Source organism: Lepidochelys kempii, unplaced genomic scaffold, assembly GCF_965140285.1.
Source record: "Lepidochelys kempii isolate rLepKem1 unplaced genomic scaffold, rLepKem1.hap1 scaffold_29, whole genome shotgun sequence".
NCBI lineage: Eukaryota > Metazoa > Chordata > Testudines > Cheloniidae > Lepidochelys > Lepidochelys kempii.
This window is the reverse complement of record NW_027621931.1, coordinates 1,342,304-1,361,640: the sequence shown is the minus strand read 5'-3', so window position 1 is coordinate 1,361,640 and position 19,337 is coordinate 1,342,304. Positions and strand designations below refer to the sequence as shown.

The window sequence follows — 19,337 nt, the reverse complement described above, 5'->3', positions numbered from 1 at the left end:
GCTGTTTGGTTCGTGGTAGCCGAACAAAGGCGGGAAATGGTTGTCTTCTGTGGCTTTCACGGAGGCAGGAGCCCAGGACAGACAACCCGGAGAAGCTCGGAAGCGTGGCACCAGCGGGAGAGCAGAGTTGGAGGCAGAAGAGTTCGATGAGGAAGAGAAAGAGCAGATAGTAGAGAAGGGGAGAGGAAATGAGAGGCGGATTCATAGTTGCAGGAGAGCAAGCGGTGCACCGTCTGCTGAAAGCAGTACGGCGTCTGCATGCCAAAAAGGCGTGAAACGATTGTCTGCCAGAGCTTCCTTATGACATGCACCAGAAACACCCGCAAGAATGTTTTTGCCCCATCGTGCACTGGGAGCGTAACCCAGAATTCCAGTGGGCGGCGGGAACTGTGGGATAGCGACCCACGGTGCACCCGCTCCGCCGTTCGATGCTAGCCTCGGTACTGTGGACGCACTCTGCCGAATTCACATGCTTTAGTGGGGACACCGAAGCCTGAATGTCTAAAATAGCTCCCAAAATTTCAAATCGAATAATTTTGAACTAATTTCATACTGTACATGTACCGTTAGAAAAGTCTTGTGTGTGTGTGTTAGATGGATGGGAGGGTGTCTAGAAACCACTCAGCTCTAGCCTTTTTTTCTCTGATTTACGTTAGAAAATCTAAAGCAGGGAGCAAGAAGAGTTGCCTTCTCTGAGGCTTGAACTCAGGACCTTCAGATTATGAGACTGATGCACTGCCCGCTGCGCTAAGAAGGCTTGGAAGAGCTTTAGGCTCGGTGCTTATAGAACCAGCTGAGCAGCGGGGAACCAGCTGAGCAGCAAACAGCAGGACTTTGCCTGGGAGTTCACCTGGAGTGAGCCCACTGAGAATTAAACCCTAACGACTTCTCTGAGGAATTACTGCATCTCCGGAGGAAGCTCATAGTAGGAAGGTAATATGGATGGGGAGTGTTCAACTGTTGTGACCTGCACTGGATGTGCCATCTTTGTCTTTCTTCCAGAGAACAGAAGCGACTTTGTACGAAGTGCAAGCTGGTCTCCATATTGGAAGAGAAGGTTCAAGGTCTGGAGCAACAGGTATCGACCTTGCGTTGCATAAGAGAAACTGAAGATTTCCTGGACAGACGTCAGGATATGCTTCTATGGGCACAAGGTTCTGAAGATTCAGAGCAGGCTGCGCAGCAGGGACAGGAGGACTGTGAAGAAATCTGGCAACATGTGACCTCCAGAAGAAGAAGGGGGAAAGTCCATGGGCCAGCAAAGCGGACACAGGTAAGTAACCATTTTCATGTTCTCTCCACAGGTACCATTGCGGGGAGTGACCCAGATGATACGTCTGGGGGAAGGGAGCAGAAGGAGACTCCACCAGTTGAAAGGCATGAGATGCACTGTCCTAGGGTTGGGGGTTCCACGACCACCACTCCCAAGAGAAGGAGGTGGGTGGTGGTGGTCGGGGACGCTCTCCTCAGGAGGACTGAGTCATCTATCTGCCACCCTGACCGGGAAAAACAGAGAAGTCTGCTGCTTGCCGGGGGCTAAGATACGCGATGTGACGGAGAGACTGCCGAGACTCATCAAGCCCTCTGATCGCTACCCCTTCCTGCTTTTCCACGTGGGCACCAATGATACTGTCAAGAATTACCTTGAGCGGATCACTGCAGACTACGTGGCTCTGGGAAGAAGGATAAAGGAGTTTGAGGTGCAAGTGGTGTTCTTGTCCATCCTCCCCGTGGAAGGAAAAGGCCTGAGTAGAGACCGTCAAATCGTGGAAGTCAAGGAATGGCTACACAGGTGGTGTCGGAGAGAAGGCTTTGGATTCTTCAACCATGGGATGGTGTTCCAAGTAGGAGGAATGCTAGGCAGAGATGGGCTCCACTTAACGAAGAGAGGGAAGAGCATCTTCGTGAGCAGGCTGGCTAACCTAGTGAGGAGGGCTTTAAACTAGGTTCACCAGGGAAAGGAGACCAAAGCCCTGAGGTAAGTGGGGAAGCGGGATACCGGGAGGAAGCACGAGCTGGAGCGTGTGAGAGGGGAGGACGCCTGCCTCATACTGAGAACAAGGGGCGATCAGCGGGTTATCTCAAGTGCCTATATACAAATGCACAAAGCCTGGGACACAAGCAGGGAGAACTGGAGATCCTGGCCAAGTCAGGGAATTATGATGTGATTGGAATAACGGAGACTTGGTGGGATAACTCTCATGACTGGAGTGCTGTCATGGATGCATATAAACTGTTCAGGAAGGACAGGGAGGCCAGAAAAGGTGGGGTAGTTGCACTGTATGTAGGGGAGCAGTATGACTGCTCAGAGCTCAAGAATGAAACTGTAGAAAATCCTGAGAGTCTCTGGATTAAGTTTAGAAGCCTGAGCAACAAGAGTGGTGTCGTGGTGGGAGTCTCCTACAGACCACCAGACCAGGGGGATGAGGTGGATGAGGCTTTCTTCCGGCAACTCGCAGAAGCTACAAGATGGCACGCCCTGGTTCTCATGGGCGACTTCAATCATCCTGATATCTGCTGGGAGAGCAATACAGCAGTGCACAGACAATGCAGGAAGTTTTTGGAAACTGTAGGGGACAATTTCCTGGTGCAAGTGCTGGAGGAACCGACTAGGGGCAGAGCTCTTCTTGACCTGCTGCTCACAAACCGGGAAGAATTAGTAGGGGAAGCAAAAGTGGATGGGAACCTGGGAGGCAGTGACCATGAAATGGTCGAGTTCAGGATCCTGACACAAGGAGGAAAGGAAAGCAGCAGAATACAGACTCTGAACTTCAGAAAAGCAGACTTTGACTCCCTCAGGGAACTGATGGGAAAGATCCCCTGGGAGAATAACATGAGGGGGAAAGGAGTCCAGGAGAGCTGGCTGTATTTTAAAGAATCCTTATTGAGGTTACAGAGACAAACCATCCCGATGTGTAGAAAGAATAGTAAATATGGTAGGCGACCAGCTTGGCTTAACAGAGAAATCCTTGCTGATCTTAAACACAAAAAAGAGGCTTACAAGAAGTGGAAGATTGGACAAATGACCACGGATGAGTATATAAATATTGCTCAGGCATACAGAAGTGAAATCAGGAAGGCCAAATCACACCTCGAGTTGCAGCTAGCGAGCGAAGTTAAGAGTAACAAGAAGGGATTCTTCAGGTATTTTGGCAATACGAAGAAAGCCAAGGAAACTGTGGGCCCATTACTAAATGAGAGAGGCAACCTAGTGACAGAGGATGTGGAAAAAGCTAACATACTCAATGCTTTTTTTGCCTCTGTCTTCACGAACAAGGTCAGCTCCCAGACGGCTGCACTGGGCAGCACAGCATTCGGAGGAGGTGGCAAGCCCTCTGTGAAGAAAGAAGTGGTTCGGGACTATTTAGAAAAACTGGACGTGCACAAGTCCATGGGGCCAGATGAGCTGCATCCAAGAGTGCTAAAGGAATTGGCGGATGTGATTGCAGAGCCATTGGCTATTATCTTTGAAAACTCATGGCGATCGGGGGAAGTCCCGGAAGACTGGAAAAAGGCTAATGTAGTGCCCATCTTTCAAAAAGGGAAGAAGGAGGATCCTGGGAACTACAGGCCAGTCAGCCTCACCTCAGTCCTTGGAAAAATCATGGAGCATGTCCTCAAGGAATCAATTCTGAAGCACTTAGAGGAGAGGAAAGTGATCAGGAACAGTCAGCATGGATTCACCAAGGGCAAGTCATGCCTGACTAATCTAATTGCCTTCTATGATGAGATAACTGGCTCTGTGGGTGAGGGGAAAGCAGTGGACATGTTGTTCCTTGACTTTAGCAAAGCTTTTGACACGGTCTCCCACAGTATTCTTGCCAGCAAGTTAAAGAAGTATGGTCTGGATGAATGCACTATAAGGTGGATAGAAAGCTGGCTAGATTGTCGGGCTCAACGGGTAGTGATCAATGGCTCCATGTCTAGTTGGCAGCCGGTATCTAGCGGAGTGCCCCAAGGGTCGGTCCTGGGGCTGGTTTTGTTCAATATCTTCATTAATGATCTGGAGGATGGTGTAGATTGCACTCTCAGCAAATTTGTGGATGACACTAAACTGGGAGGAGTGGTAGATACGCTGGAGGGTAGGGATAGGATACAGAGGGCCCTAGACAAATTGGAGGATAGAGCCAAAAGAAATCTGAGGAGGTTCAACAAGGACAAGTGCAGAGTCCTGCACGTAGGATGGAAGAATCCCATGCACTGCTACAGACTAGGGACCGAATGGCTTGGCAGCAGTTCTGCAGAAAAGGACCTAGGGGTGACAGTGGACGAGAAGCTGTATATCAGTCAGCAGTGTGCCCTTGTTGCCAAGAAGGCCAATGGCATTTTGGGGTGTATAAGTAGGGGCATTGCCACTAGATCAAGGGACGTGATCGTTCCCCTCTATTCGACATTGGTGAGGCCTCATCTGGAGTACTGTGTCCAGTTTTGGGCCCCACACTACAAGAAGGATGTGGAAAAATTGGAGAGAGTACAGCGAAGGGCAACAAAAATGATTAGGGGACTGGAACACATGAGTTATGAGGAGAGGCTGAGGGAACTGGGATTGTTTAGTCTATGGAAGAGAAGAATGAAGGGGGATTTGATAGCTGCTTTCAACTACCTGAAAGGTGGATCCAAAGAGGATGGATCTAGACTATTCTCAGTGATAGCAGATGACAGGACAAGGAGTAATGGTCTCAAGTTGCAGTGGGGGAGATTTAGGTTGGATATTAGGAAAAACTTTTTCACTAGGAGGGTGGTGAAACACTGGAATGCATTACCTAGGGAAGTGGTGGAATCCCCTTTCTTAGAAGTTTCTAAGGTCAGGCTTGACAAAGCCCTGGCTGGGATGATTTAGTTGGGGTTGGTCCTGCTCTGGGCAGGGGGTAGGACTAGATACCTCCTGAGGACCCTTCCAACCCTGATCTTCTATGATTCTATGACCCTCCTCCAGGAGTGACAGAGCCTGGCATGTGCTGGAAGAAGCGGGGAGCTCTAGTGCCCACAGACCTGTCCTGGCAGCTTTCTCAGCAGCAAAGAAATCAATTCTCCCTGCCCCTGAGCAACCCTGACCTTCCTCTCATGGCACTTTCCATGTGAATTAGGACAAGCAAGCTGGGGAAGCTCCATGGGGTAATAGAAACCAGGGCTGCAGGGAAAGCTTGAACTCACAACCCCAGCAATATTGCCCTTTGCACTAACCACTTGCACCCCTGCAGGGGCTCCTTGGACAGCGTTGGGAAGTCAGCCGTGATCGGTCTCTGTGGTTCGCACCTTTGCCTGGCAATTGAAAGGCTGCCGGTTCAAACCTCACTCAAGGTGTGGCTTTCCAGCAATGAGACTCCAGTCCATTTTAATAGGAAGAAAATCTCCTCTATTCTCGTCTAGCCCCATTTGACTCCTTCGGCCTGTCTCCTTCCTCTCCCCTGTCAGTCCCTTTCCTTCCCCATTGGGGCCATGCAGAGGGGAGCCCCAGTCAGTCTCGGTCACCGAGAGGCTGTATCCCATAAGGGGAGGGAGGGGTCGCTGTAAAGCATTGATAATGGAGAGGGGAGGGGTGTACGTGGTTAGGGGGAGAAAGGCTGGAGAACTAACAGTGGGGCCCAGAGAGATTCCCCCACAGACTGGGGAGATCCCCTGCTGCCCACCATCACCCAGCTCTGGGAAGAACAACTTGGGATTGCTTGGGGAAGCCACCTTTAAAAACACAAGTGTTCCATGCTAGTTACATTTTAATAAGACCAAAGCCGCCTCAAACCCAGTGTCACAATCACTGGGATGACTTCGTCCTGACATTTTACCGGCCGCAGCCACAAAGCGAGTCAAATTACGGCTCCCGTTCGGCGTCAAGGCCCACAGACGAACCCAGAGGCTTTTCGTTCCTCAGGTTCTGCCGTCATTTCATTGCTGGCCTGTTCCGAGATTCATCGTTGTGCAAAGCAGCGTCAGGCCCTGAAACTGGGTGAGCCCAGAGCAGAGGCTGCCTTCATTTAACCTTCCAAAAACCAACCCGCCAAAACGTGGATTAGCACCCATGCTCCTCCAGCCGCAGGGGAGGCGCCTCATCTGGGCCCCTGGTGCCCATGCTCCAGCAACATAAGAGCACGGGGGCCTGGCTCCACCAAAGTCCGGGGCCCGGTGTCTCCCCCAGCCCCGCCTGCTGCCCCCGGGCAATTTAAAAGGGCCTGGGAACCATCACCGGCAGCACAAGGGGGCTAAGGCGGCTTCCTGCCCACCCTCGCTCCGTGTAACCCTTCTGCCCGTCAGAGTTGGCAGCAACAAGGGCCAGCTTCAGTATCTAGGGGATCCATTCCAATAACACAATGCAAACCTGCTTGAGACCCCACCCAGTGACCTGGGACAAATATGTACCACCCCCGCTGGGCACCTCCCAGAGGCAATCCTTCCCCTCTCGCAAGCACCTAGTCTGAGTGTAGCAAAAAGCCTTTTAATAACAGAGAGAAACAATGTGGCATTATGTTGGGGAAACAGCACTAACAGGATTCATAACACAACCCACGAGCAAAAAAAAAAAACCCACCCCAAGTAAATTGGGGCATGCCCTTTCCCTTTGGTTCTTGAGTCCAGCAACCCCAAATCACCCAACGTCCCAAAAGTCCAATGACCCAAAAGTCTCTGTCCCTGGTCAGGGCAGCCCCAAGGTTCAAAAGTTTATCTGCAGAGCTTTACCTCCCAACCTGGGTGGAGATGGGGGCGGGGGTAAAAGGCACCTTACATGATCTGAAGCTGACCGCCCCACAGCTCCATAGGCCTCCATTCCACCAGCCGTCCCATGAACTGCTCCACCAGCCTGTCCACGAGGCACTCCAGCCGTCCCGCAAACTTCTCCACAATAGATCTTCAGGCTCCCCCACTACTTAACACAACGCTCAGTGATTTCGGCTCTTACTCAGTTCAGCTCTTTGGTGAAGTCAGCCTGTAGTAGGGGAGCCTCAGTGCTGGGACACCATTAGCCCAAAATGAGCTTAGCAGCCTGTAACTAGAGTCCTAACGAAATCAAAATTAGCTCTGAGATTCCACAGTGGAGAGAAAAGGAAGAGCAATTAGCATGTAAGGCCCTCACCAAGGGACCCATGGCACCAAGTATTAATACTTACCCCCAACCTCTCTCAATTCACAGCATTTTGGAACCCATGACCCTTGCCTAGCGAGTGCTACTTAGTTGATGGTGAGTCCCTCCATCATAACAAAAGGCCAAGTACAGTTCCCAGCACAGTTCCCATAATGAGGGTAATAACAATTTATTCTTCCTGCCCCAATAACAGAGATACTGGGGATCCCACAGCAGCCAAAGTGAGCATTTGGGCAGCTATGGCCTCGTTCTAGGGGGGGTGGGTGTGCCTATGCAAATGAGATCAGCCCCTGAAGTTCTTTTCCACAACTTGCCAGACCTCACCACCAGATGTCAGGGTGAGGCTCACCCTGACACTGCTTACACTCCGTGTGGCCTGCCAGTCTCGGAAGCGGCTGGCGCGTCCCTGCAGCCCCGGGGATGGGGGGATCTCCACATGCTGCCCCTGCCCCGAGGGCCGACTCTGCCATCTGTGGCAATGGGAGCTGCTGGGGTGGTGTCCGTGGGCAGCGATGGGCAGAGACCCCCCACCTAGGAGCTGCTGCCAGAGGGGGGTGTGGGTCGCTTTTGGGAGATCCCTGAGGTAAGAGCTGCACCCTCATTCTCTCCCGCACCCCAAGCCCCAGCCCAGACCCCAACCCCCTGCACCCAAACTCCCTCCCAGAGTCCACCCCCTGCACTCCCTTCTCCACCCTACCCCCATGCCCTAGCCCAGAGCCCACACCCCACACCCAAACTCCCTCCCAGAGCCTGCGCCCGCACCCCCTCCTGCACCCCAACCCCCAACCCCAACCCAGATCCCGCACCCAAAGTTCCTCCCACAGGCCTCCCCCGACACCTGCTCTCGCACCCCAACCCTCTTCCCCAGTCCAGAGCCCACCCCCTGCACCCAACTCCCTCCCAGAGCCCGACCTGCACCCTCTCCTGCACCCCAACCCCCTCCCCCAGCCCAGAGCCCACACCTGAACTCCCTCCCAGAACCTGGCCACCCCACCCATTCCTGCACCCAATGCCCTGCCCCAGCCAAGACCCCACACCTGCACCCAAACTGCCTCCCAGAGCCTGTACCCCTCACCCCCTCCCACACCCTAACCCCCTGCCCCAGCCCAGAGCCCACACCACACATCCAATTCACTCCCAGAGCCTGCCCCCACACCTGCTCCTGCACCCCAACCCCCTGCCCCAGCCCAGACCCCGCACCCTTCATTCCCTCCTGCACCCCAACACCCTGCCGCAACCCACAGCCCACACCCAAACTCCCTCCCAGAGCCCAACCCCTTTCCCTCTCCCTCCCATACCCAAACTCCCAGAGCCTTAGGCAGATGTGGGGGGAGGTGGACGGGGAGGCAGGACTTGGTCCCATTCTGGAAACCACCAAAAATTGTAGAAACCTGCCGCCCCTGTCCAGCCCAACCTTCTGCGGGTGCCCCTCAGGCCCCACCCGTGAAGGGTTTGAAGCTTGCATTGCTTAAATTCCAGGACGCTGGGGGACTTCAGCTCCCCTTTGTCCAGCGGGAACCTTCAGCCCACTCCCAACCAGATTCTTGTCCATGGGATGACTGTCGGGGGGCTGGGCCCCTCTTTGTCTTTTCTCTCTGGGACAGGCCAGGGTACCTAGAACTGGGGTATCTGAGCACCCAGGACCTTCTATGGAGATGCCCTTCCCCTTCCCCTTCTGTGGTCCCATCTGTCATTGACTCCAGCCTGTTTTCTATCCATCATCAGCACCATCCCAAGCCAGCTGCACCCGCCTCAAAAAGACAGTGTCCCCTGATGGGTGTAAATCATAGAATATCCTCATTTACACATTTCTTTGGCAGTCATGACAGGAGACAAAGGGTTTCTATTCCCAACTTGAAGGCAAGGAGTGCATTAGGGGCAACTCCAAGGGAAAGACTATTGATGGAGATCTCAATCTAAATTCTACACGAGTTTTGTTATCTTCCCTTTTGGTTCTATCCCTGGAAATTCCCCCCGACTAGTCTGCTGAAAGATAAAATCATCTAAATCTGCCTCCAAAGAACCTGACCGGCTGAAGCAGGAGGAGACCTGAGAGACGGCCACTTTCAAATCAAAAGGGAACGCTGAGACCTGCCTGTTGCCACCCCCACCCCCACCCGTCCCCAGGAGAAGGAGGCACCGACCTGTCGTGTGCGATCTAATGAGCAGGGAAAGAATCTGGGAATTACCTTCTGTAAAAACTCATCCTTTTGTTCCTCAAACACCTGTGGAAATAGCTGATTCAAGAAGTTGCTGACAGAGGGATGGTCCGCGTCTCTCAGCAGCTCCTTGGGTCACCAGCCGTTGTCAACCAAGCCAGTTGGCAGACTGACGGCAGGGCAAGAATGCTGACGCCCAACACTCTTTGCTGTTGGCCTCCGTGACATCACAATCAGCTTGTGCATAAACACACACAGACCCCACCCAGAGAGACACACCCGCACTGAGCAACTCCCCACTCTCCCTCCCAGCACTTCCTGCCCACCCCAGAACAGCTGTTTCATGGAATTGAGGATGCTCCGGGAGGGTCGGTTCGGGGCAGGGACATGGCACACTTGGGGCACTGCATGGGACTCTTCTCTCCTCAGTGCAGGGCTCAGCACTTGTCCTTGCTGAACCTCATCAGATTTCTTTTGGCCCAATCCTCTAATTGGTCTGGGTCACTCTGAACCCTATCCCAACCCTCCAGCGTATCTCCCTCTCCCCCCAGCTTAGTGTCATCTGCGAACTTGCTGAGGGTGCAATCCATCCCATCCTCCAGATCATGCACGAAGATGGTGAAGAAAACCGGCCCCCAGAGTGACCCGTGGGGAAGCGGGGGAGGGGGTGGAGGAGAGGAGGCAGACGGTGAGTGGCAGGGACCCCACAGAGGGGGGTGCAGTGGAGGAGAGGGGGAAATCATCCAGGCAGCGGTGGGCAGTGTGGGCTGGGAGAAGGGGCGAGGCAGATACAGGAAGAGATGGAGCACAGGCGGGGCACTGGGGCCCAGGCACCCGGGGCCTGGTCATTGTTGGCACCAAGAGAGGAGAGGAGAGGAGACGGAGACAGAGACAGAGTGTGTGTGATGGCCAACGTACTAGAGGAGAGACAGAGAAAAACATGGTAGGATAGCAAGCAACTCACCTCCTGGAGTCATCTGTGATGAAGCAGGACTTCATGTTTCCTCTGAATCGTGTGGGGGTGCCTCAGTTTCCCGTATGCAGTTCTTAAGGATCTAGGGGGTGGGGTAAGGGTGTATGATCGTTGCAGAGCTCTGGAGGGCAGGTGTGTGCAGGGGTCTGGACACAGAGAATGGCCGACACCCTCTTTCCTGGCACCTGATGCCCTGGGCCCTTCCCCCCTGCGAGGTGAGAGCTAAAGGGTTGGAGAACAAAGGAATCGGGTGCCCTCCTGGCCGGGGACAGGGACAAAGCCCAGAGGAGGAGGGGCTGGGGGGAGTTTCAGTTGGGGGCTGGCTGGAGACATGGAGTGAAGGGCAGACGGGGTTGTCTGGCTCACTGCCCCCCCCCAAAATGGACCCGGCTGAGGGGTCCTGTTCTCTGCACCTACAAGCTCTGTGTTAGACCATGTCCCTGTCGTCTAATAAACCTCTGTTTTCCTGGCTGGCTGAGAGTCCCGTCTGACTGCGGAGTTGTGGGGCAGGACCCTCTGCCCCCCCCAGGACCCCGCCTGGGCGGACTGGCTGTGGGAAGCGCAGGGAGGGGCAGAGGAGGCTGAAGGCTCCGAGGTCAGAGCCAGGAAGGTGGAGCCGGGGGAGCTGTGTGTCCTGCAGACAGGCTGCTCCCCGAGAGGAGACTCCCCCAGAGTCCTGCCTGGCTTCCTGGGGAGCAGTCCCAGAGCATCGCCCGGGGACCCCGGGACATCCTCCTCCTCGATGAAACCTTCTGCTGTGTGCCGTGTTGTGTGTGTCGTGTTGCATGTGTCGTGTGACGTGTTGTGTGTGTGACTTGTGTGTCGTTTTGTGTGTGTGAGATGTGTTTATGTGTGCGTGTTGTGGTCCATGTTGAGTGTGTGTGTGCCATGTTGTATGCTGTGTTGTGTGCGTGTGACGGTGTGTGCTGTGTTGTGTGCCGTTTTGTGTGCATGTTGTGTGTGTCGGTGTCGTGTTGTGTGAGATTTTTGTGTCTCGTGTTGTGTGCCGTTTTGTGTGTCGTGTGTCATGTTGTCTGTGTGTGTGTCATGTGTGGGTGTGTGATATTTTGTGAGCTATGTTTTGTGCATCGTGTTGTGTGTGTGTGTCACATGTGCCGTTTTGTGTGTCATGTGAGGTGTTGTGTGTCGTATTGTGTGTGGGTGTCTGTGTCATGTGTGATTTCTGTGTCATGTCTGCCGTTTTGTGCCTCGTCTCGTGTGTGTGTGTGTGTGTATGTGTCGGTGTAGTGTATTGTGTGTGATTTTTGTGTGTCGTGTTGTGTGCTGTTTTGTGTGTCATTTTATTTGTGTGTCATGTTGTTTGTGTGTGTCGGTGTCCTGTGTTGTGTGTGTGTGAGAGACGTGTTTCTGTATGTGTGACGTGTTCTCTCTGTGTGTGTCGGTGTCGCGTTGTGTGTGTGTGTGTGAGTGTCGTCTGTCGTGTTTTGTGTGTGTGATGTTTTGTGTTTGTTGTGTGTGTTGTCTTGGGTGGCCACACAGGGTTAGGCACAAAGCATTCCCCTCATGGAGAAACAGTGACACAACGTGGCCACTCAGGAGTAACACACAAACAATCCCCCCCCCAGAGCAACAGTGATGTGTGTGGCCAATTCAGATCATGCACAAACCATTTCCCTCCTGGACCAACAGTGACACCGGGTGGCCACTTGGAGTAATGCAGAAAGCATTTCCTCACGGAGCAATGGGGACACTGTGTGGCCAATTCAGGTATTGCACAAATCATTTCCCTCCTGGCCCAACAGTGACAGTGGGTGGCTAAACCAGGTATAGCACAAATCATTTCCCTCATGGAGCAAGAGTGACACCGGGCGGCCCCTTGGAGTAACACACAAATCATTTCCTCCCGGAGCACCCATTGCACAAACTGAGTTTAATAATAATAATAAACAACAAATAGTTTCACTAGAAAAGGCAGATTTTCAGTGATTATAAGGGATAGCAAACAGAAGAAGGCAGATTACTAAGCAAATACAAATACACACACATACTAAGCCTAAGATCTTAAAGAGACTGGATTCAAGAAGTCATTTCCCATCCTAAAGGTCTTTTGGCAACTTGAAGAGTTTCTGTAGCTTAGACTTCCCGTTGTTTCTCTTTACAGACTAGACTCCTGTCTTAGTCTGGACTTCCCCCTTCTCATTCCCTTTGTCTCTTCAGGTACTTTCTGCAGCCTTTCTACTGCCCTGCATGATTTTCGTCCGCTCCGACGTCTCCATGGCTCCCGAGACCTCACCTGTGGGAATGCACACCTACCCGTGTCCTACCAAGGGAGACGGCACCAGGAGAGCAGAGGGGAGAGAGCGAGTTGGCGAACACACGAGAAGACGGCGAGTGCGGACGAGGAACTGGCAGCGCCGACCTGGCAGCCGGGTCTGCAGCGGGCAGAGAGCGGAGGCCTGGTTCCGCCTCCTTGGAAAGAGGCCCAAGCGGCTCAGGCCCCTCCTGCCGCGTTCCCCTCCGGCGAGAGCTCCGGCACCATTCCTCGCCAGAGCCGCTGCGAGAGCCGAGCCGGAGCCCTCGCTCCACAGCGCTCGACGGGGGCTGGGAATCTCGCCCTCGGCCCTGCCGCCCTCTTCCCTCCCGCCCACACCGGCCCCACGCGCCGCCCAGAGACCGAGTTCCCCCGACCGTCCCCGCTCCGCTCTCGCCCCCGTGGGGGGTCGTCTCCGGGGTGTGATTTCGGTGTCGTGTCCTCTGCCGTCTTGTGTGTCGTGTGACGTGTCGGTGTCGCGTGTGATTTCGGTGTCGTGTCCTCTGCCGTCTTGTGTGTGTGTGACGTGTCGTATGTCGTGTCATGGGCGTGTGAGATGTCGTGTGTCAGCGGGTGTCGGCGAGTGTGTGTGTGTGGGTGTGGGCGTATGTTGTGTGTGTGTGGGCGTGTGTGGGTGTCTGTGAGAGACGTTGTGTGTTTGTGTGAGACGTCGTGTGTGAGATGTCATGTGTTGGGTGTGTGTGTGTGTGAGAGGCCGTGTGTTGTGTGTGTGTCAGTCGTCATGTGTGGTGTGTGTCGGTGTTGTGTGTGCGTGAGACGTTGTGTGTCATGTGTGTGTGTCAGTGTCGTGTGTGAGAGACGTTGTATGTCGGCATGTGAGAGACATTGTGTGTGTCCGCGTGTGTGTGACATCATGTGTCGTGTGTGTGTGTGTGGGCGTGTGTTGTGTGTGTGTGTTGGCGTGTGTGAGAGACGTGTTTGTGTGTGTGAGATATTGTGTGTCATGTGGTGTCGTGTGTGTGTGTGAGATGTGGTTGTGTGTGTGTTGTCTTGAGTGTTTTGTTGGTGTGTGTCGTGTTGTGCGCGCGTGAGACGTGTTATGCGTGTGCAATGTGCAGTGTTCGCCTGACGTGCTGTTTATGTGCGACACGCACTGTGTTGTGTGTGCGACGTGTGACGTCCTGTCTACAACGTGCGGCAGGCTGTGTGCGATGTGTTGTGAGTATAACATGAAACGTGGGGTCTACAACTTGCGATGTGTGATGCATGAGCAACACTCGACGTGCTGTGTGCTACGTGTTGTGCGTGTGACATGTAAAGTACGACATCTTGTGTGTGACGTGCGACGTGCTGTGTGTTTCATGTGCAATGTGTCAGTGTCGTGTGTGTGTGTCTCAGTGTCGTGTGCCATTTTGTGTCGTGTGTCGTGTTGTCTGCGTTGTGTCTGTGACATGTAGAGTTTGCGTGCGTGTGACGTGTTGTGCGTGTGCATGTGCGTGGTGCGACCTGTGCGTGACGTGATACGTGCGACATGCAACAAACTGTGGGTCCGACGTTGTGTGTGTGCGATGTACGTGCAACGTGCTGTGTGTCGTTGAGTGTGTGAGTGTGACATGTTGTGGGTCGTGTTGTGTTGAGCGTGTGTGTGTGTGAGACATGTTGTGGGTCATGTGTGTGATGCTTTCCATGTCGTGTTGTGTGTGTGTCCGTGTCGAGTGTTACTTTGTGTGTCGCGTTGTGTGCTGTTTTGTGTCATCGTGTGTGTGTGTGACGTGTGTGCGTCCGCGCGTTCGCCGTATTGTGCGTGTCCGTGTGGGAAGTGCGAAGTGGGATGGGTCAACTTGCCACCCCCTTCCCCAACACTTTAGCCCCCTGTCGTAAACATGACCCTCCCCCCTCCCCAGGGTGCTCCTGACACTAAAACGACCTAAAAGACCCCCGACTTATCACTATTGGCTGCACCCCATTGCCACCCGCACTTCTATGCTGCTGCTGGCCAAACCCTCCCCCCAAAATCTAAACCCCACCCCCTACCCGGAACCCAACTGGAACCCTAACCCCATAACCTGCCCCCCAACTCAAAACCCCTGAACCAAAACTGTAGCCCAACCCTCATCCCAACCCGAACCTCCAGCTCTGAACCCAGCCCCCCGAAGCCTGACACCGCTTTAAGCCAGAGCCCAGTTCCCCATTCCCACCCTGGGCAACAACAGTGCAAACCACACCCTCCTGCCCCCCGCCCAGGGATCCTGCTTCTTACCACCCCTTCTTTGGAAATGAACCTTTTCTTCACTTGCATCCCACACACCTTCATTCTCCTTTGAGGGGTTATTTAGTGACAGGGGTCCACACAAGGCAACTCTTTGCTGTCACAGCGTAACAGGACACAGAGACGTGAAAACAGTGCAAACAACATTCCACGAGTTTTCAGGAGCTTTAAACACCCAATACATTTGAACATTGAACAGTCGCTTTGATCTCTACTAACACACACATCCGTTGGCCTGAATACACTCTGACACAAGCTGCTCTTTCAGCGTCACGCCTTGCACAAACATTACTGCAACAGCGTGTAGGGCAGCGTGACCCCCAGGGGTCTGTGAGCTGGTTTCAGGGCGTCCGCAGGACCCCGCAGCTTTGCCTCCCCGCCTGTTCCACCCACCGACTGTGCTTCCCCGGAGGGATCTCCAGACTGTCAATGCTGCCCGGAGCTTCCCTTCCCTGCCAGGCCTGAGCAACCAGCGCTTGTAACCAGGCCACTCACAGCCTCCCCGCGGGGAGCGTATGGACACAAACCGGCTGGAGAGCAGTTAGGGCAGGAATCCCTGGAGACTCGGGGAGCATCTTCAGCGGATGAGGGTGACACACCCCACAGGAGCTGAATTTCCCACTTGGGTCTAAGTCGTGCCGTGTGGATGGGGCAGCACGGTTGGGAGGCTCTGTTTGCTGCGGTGGATCCACTGGGGGTTGATGTCGTGGGGGTCGAGTGAAGACCCACTAAATTGTCAGCAGAGCGCTCTCCGGTTGCCGTTGGGACTGCGCCGGGAACGGCAGGAGGAAGGGAAGTCGACCGAAGAGCGTCTCCCGTCGACCCAGCCCAGTGTAGACACAGCAGTAAGTCGACCGAAGCGACGTCAAATCCAGCTCTGTTATTCACACAGCTGGAGCAGCGTAACTTAGGACGACTTCCTGTGGTAGGATAGAGTCATAAATAGAAAGGGAAGGTTAACCACCTTTAAATCCCTCCTGGCCACAGGAAAAATCCTCTCACCTGTAAAGAGTTAAGAAGCTAGGAGAACCTCGCTGGCACCTGACCAAAATGACCAATGAGGAGACAAGATACTTTCAAAAGCTGGGGGGAGGGAGAAACAAAGGGTCTGGATCTGTCTGTGTGATGCTTTTGCCGGGGACAGAACAGGAATGGCGTCTTAGAACTTAGTAAGTAATCAAGCTAGATATGCGTTAGATTCTGATTCCTTTAAATGGGTGAGAAAATAAGCTGTGCTGAATGGAATGGATATTCCTGTTTTTGTATCTTTTTGTAACTTAAGGTTTTGCCTAGAGGGATTCTAGGTGTTTTGAATCTAATTACCCTGTAAGGTATCTACCATCCTGATTTTACAGAGGTGATTCTTTTTACTTTTTCTTCTATTAAAATTCTTCTTTTAAGAAACTGAATGCAAAGGATTTTCACAAAACCTTTCCCAGGAAGAGGGGTGCGATGTTTTGGTGAGGATTTTTGGGGGAAAGACGTTTCCAAACGGCTCTTTCCTAATAAAAAACCCAGTTAGACTTTTGGTGGTAGCAGCGAAAGTCCAAGGGCAAAAGGTAAAATAGTTTGTACCTTGGGGAAGTTTTAACCTAAGCTGGTAAAAGTAAGCTGAGGAGGTTTTCATGCAGGTCCCCACATCTGTAACCAGCGTTCAGAGTGGGGAAGGAACCTTGACAGATAGACACAGTGTGAGGCCTGAGTTTCCCCTGCAGTCTGGATGCTCAAACACCGGCTTGGCAACACAAGTCAGCAAGCCCAGGCCACATAGAGACAGGCTCAGTGTGCAGTGTGGACAGACCCTCAGACAGCTCCAGTATTGTCAAATGAGGAAATCCTTCCTGTGTTTTGACTTGCTGGTAGAAGAGCCGAGTGACATTGGAGCTCACCGAGCTTCACTGACCAACGCAGCGCTCCAGCACCTGAGCTCTCGGGCTCCCTGCTGAAAGAAAAGCTGAAGGAGCGACCAAGGTCAAAGAGAGGTGCTCGTCTTTGGCCCAGGGCAGGGAGTCCCACCCTCAAAGCGAGAACATTTCTCTCTTTGTCCGTCTGAGTTGGGGCAGGAGCGATAACACGTCCTCCTGCATTGGCTGTTTCAGAGAGTAGTTTCTGACTGTCTTCTCAAAGACAGGGTGCGAAACAGGCCTCAAACCTGACTGAGTGGAAACAAGAACGATGCAGCTCGACTGAGCCAGCTGAGAATTGAGATGTGCCCCTGTGCTCGAGTGAGGGAATGACCTGTGAGGGGACTGGAAACCTGACCGGCCAATTCTTAACTAGCATCTCTCCGCATCTTTCCTCTGAGTGCCGTCACAGTAGCTTCAATGCTCCAGCACCGGGCGCCCTGCCAGCTCTGGGCCTGACAAGCTTTCCTTGGGATTGGATTCTGGAGAGCAGGGGGGCAGGGAAGCAACAGGTGCATGTGGCTCCGTGGTGAGGTTTCCTTGCAAGATGTGTGTATGAGTCTGTGTGTGTCGGAAGCACTGAGTGCGGCTCTCACTGAACCCACAGAGGGTGAAAGTGGCGGGAGCGAGACAGTAGACGTATAAAGGGGCAAGGACGGGCGTAACGATGATGACTGTGTTGTGTTTCATTCCTTAGATGTGGGGCCACCACCTTTCTCTTGAGCCTTGTCGTATCCCAGGGGTAAAACTCACCATCTGTCCAGCTACAAGGGTGTGTTTGTGTTCATTCCTGCGAGCCACACAGGGGTCTGATGTTGCTGCTTCTAATCCTCTGGCTCTGCCGGGAGAAGGGGCAATTCAGGCCATCACGGAGCTGAGGGAGGGAGATGAAATAAGATTGGTCCCAAAGACTGATCCCTGAGGAACTCCACTGGTAACCTCCCTCCAGCCTGACAGTTCACCTTTCAGCAGTTCCCGCTATAATCTCCCTGTTAACCATTTCCCTATCCATCTTTCAATTTTCATATTGATCCCCATCTTTTCCACTTTAACTAATAATTCCTCATGTGGCACCATATCAAACGCCTTCCTGAAATCTAGATCAATTAGATCCACTGCGTTTCCTTTGTCTAAAAAATCTGTTACTTTCTCAAAGATGGAGATCAGGTTGGTTTGGCATGATCTACCTTTTGTAAAACCATCTTGTATTTTGACCCATTTACCATTGACCTCAATGTCCTTAACTACTTTCTCCTTCAAAATTTTTTCCAAGACCTTGCATACTACAGATGTCGAACTAACAGGCCTGTAGTTACCCAGATCACTTTTTCCCCCCTTTCTTAAAAATAGCACCTATGTTAGCAATTCTCCAATCATAGGGTACAACCCCTGAGTTTACAGATTCATTAAAAATTCTTGCTAATGGGCTTGCAATTTCATGTGCCAGTTCTTTTAATATTCTTGGACAAAGATTATCTTGGGCCCCCGATTTAGTCCCATTAAGCAGTTTGAGTTTCACTTCTACCTCAGATATGGTAATATCTACCTCCATCTCCTCCTTCCCATTTGTCATGCTACCATTATCCCTAAGATCCTCCTTAGCCTTATTAAAGACTGAGGCAAAGTATTTGTTTCGATATTGGGCCATGCCTAGATTATCCTTGACCTCCACTCCATCCTCAGTGCTTACCGGTCCCACTTCTTTTTTCTTGGTTTTGTTCTTATTGACACGGTGATAGAACCTTTTACAATTGGTTTTAATTCTCTTTGCAAGGTCCTTCTCACTTTATCCCTTCATGTTCTGACCTCACTAAGATAGCTTTCCTTGCTGATCCCTCCCATCTTCCACTCCCTGTATGCTTTCTCCTTTTTCTTAATCACCTCTCCGAGATGCTTGCTCATCCAGTTTGGTCTACAGCTCCTGCCTATGAATTTTCCCCCCTTTCTTGGGATGCAGGCTTCTGATAGCTTCTGCAGCTTTGATTTAAAGTCATCCCAGGCCTCCTCTGCCTTTAGATCCCTGAAGTTCTTCAGTACAATCCACTTGCCTAACTCATTTCCTTCATTTTTCAAAGTCAGCCCTTTTGAAATCAAAAACCCTAGTTGCAGATTTATTTTTTGTTGATCCTTCCGTTCAGTTTGAACTGAATTAGCTCATGATCGCTAGAACCAAGCTTGTCCCCTACAACCATTTCTTCTAGGAGGTCCTCACTTCTCACCAAAACCAAATCTAGAATGGCACACCCTCTTGTCGGTTCAGCAACTACTTGATGAAGGAATCCATCTAACAGCATCTAGGAACATCTGAGCCCGATTATTATTACTAGCACTCGTCCTCCAGTCTAGATCTGGGAGGTTAATGTCTCCCATGATCACGCAGTTTCCATGAGTATTTACTTCATTAAAAACATTAAAGAGGGCTCGATCCATATCCACATTAGATCCCGGCGGTCTCTAGCTCACTCCAAGCACTATCCCAGGGGAGGCTCGAGTAGATTTCTTCCCCAATGTCATTTTTGCCCAGATGGACTCTGTCTTCTCCATTCCATCGCTGATTTCTTTACATTCTACCTCCTCATTGATAGACAATGCTACTCCACCACCTTGACCTTTATTTCGGTCTTTCCTAAACAGCACATACCCTTCAATACCCGTAGTCCAGTCATGACGACTATTCCACCCTGTTTCTGTTATCCCTAGAATATCTGGTTTCACTTCCTGCAC

The 19,337-nt window shown here is 52.3% G+C and overlaps 1 protein-coding gene and 1 non-coding gene across 2 annotated transcripts in view; one reads left to right on the top strand and one right to left on the bottom strand.

Annotated features, from left to right (window-relative positions):
• The window catches only part of LOC140904567 (uncharacterized), a 708,751-nt gene that overhangs the window by 439,844 nt on the left and 249,570 nt on the right, over positions 1-19,337 (top strand).
• On the bottom strand, positions 685-757 carry TRNAM-CAU (transfer RNA methionine (anticodon CAU)). The gene has a single exon. It is a non-coding gene; the product is annotated as a tRNA-Met (tRNA).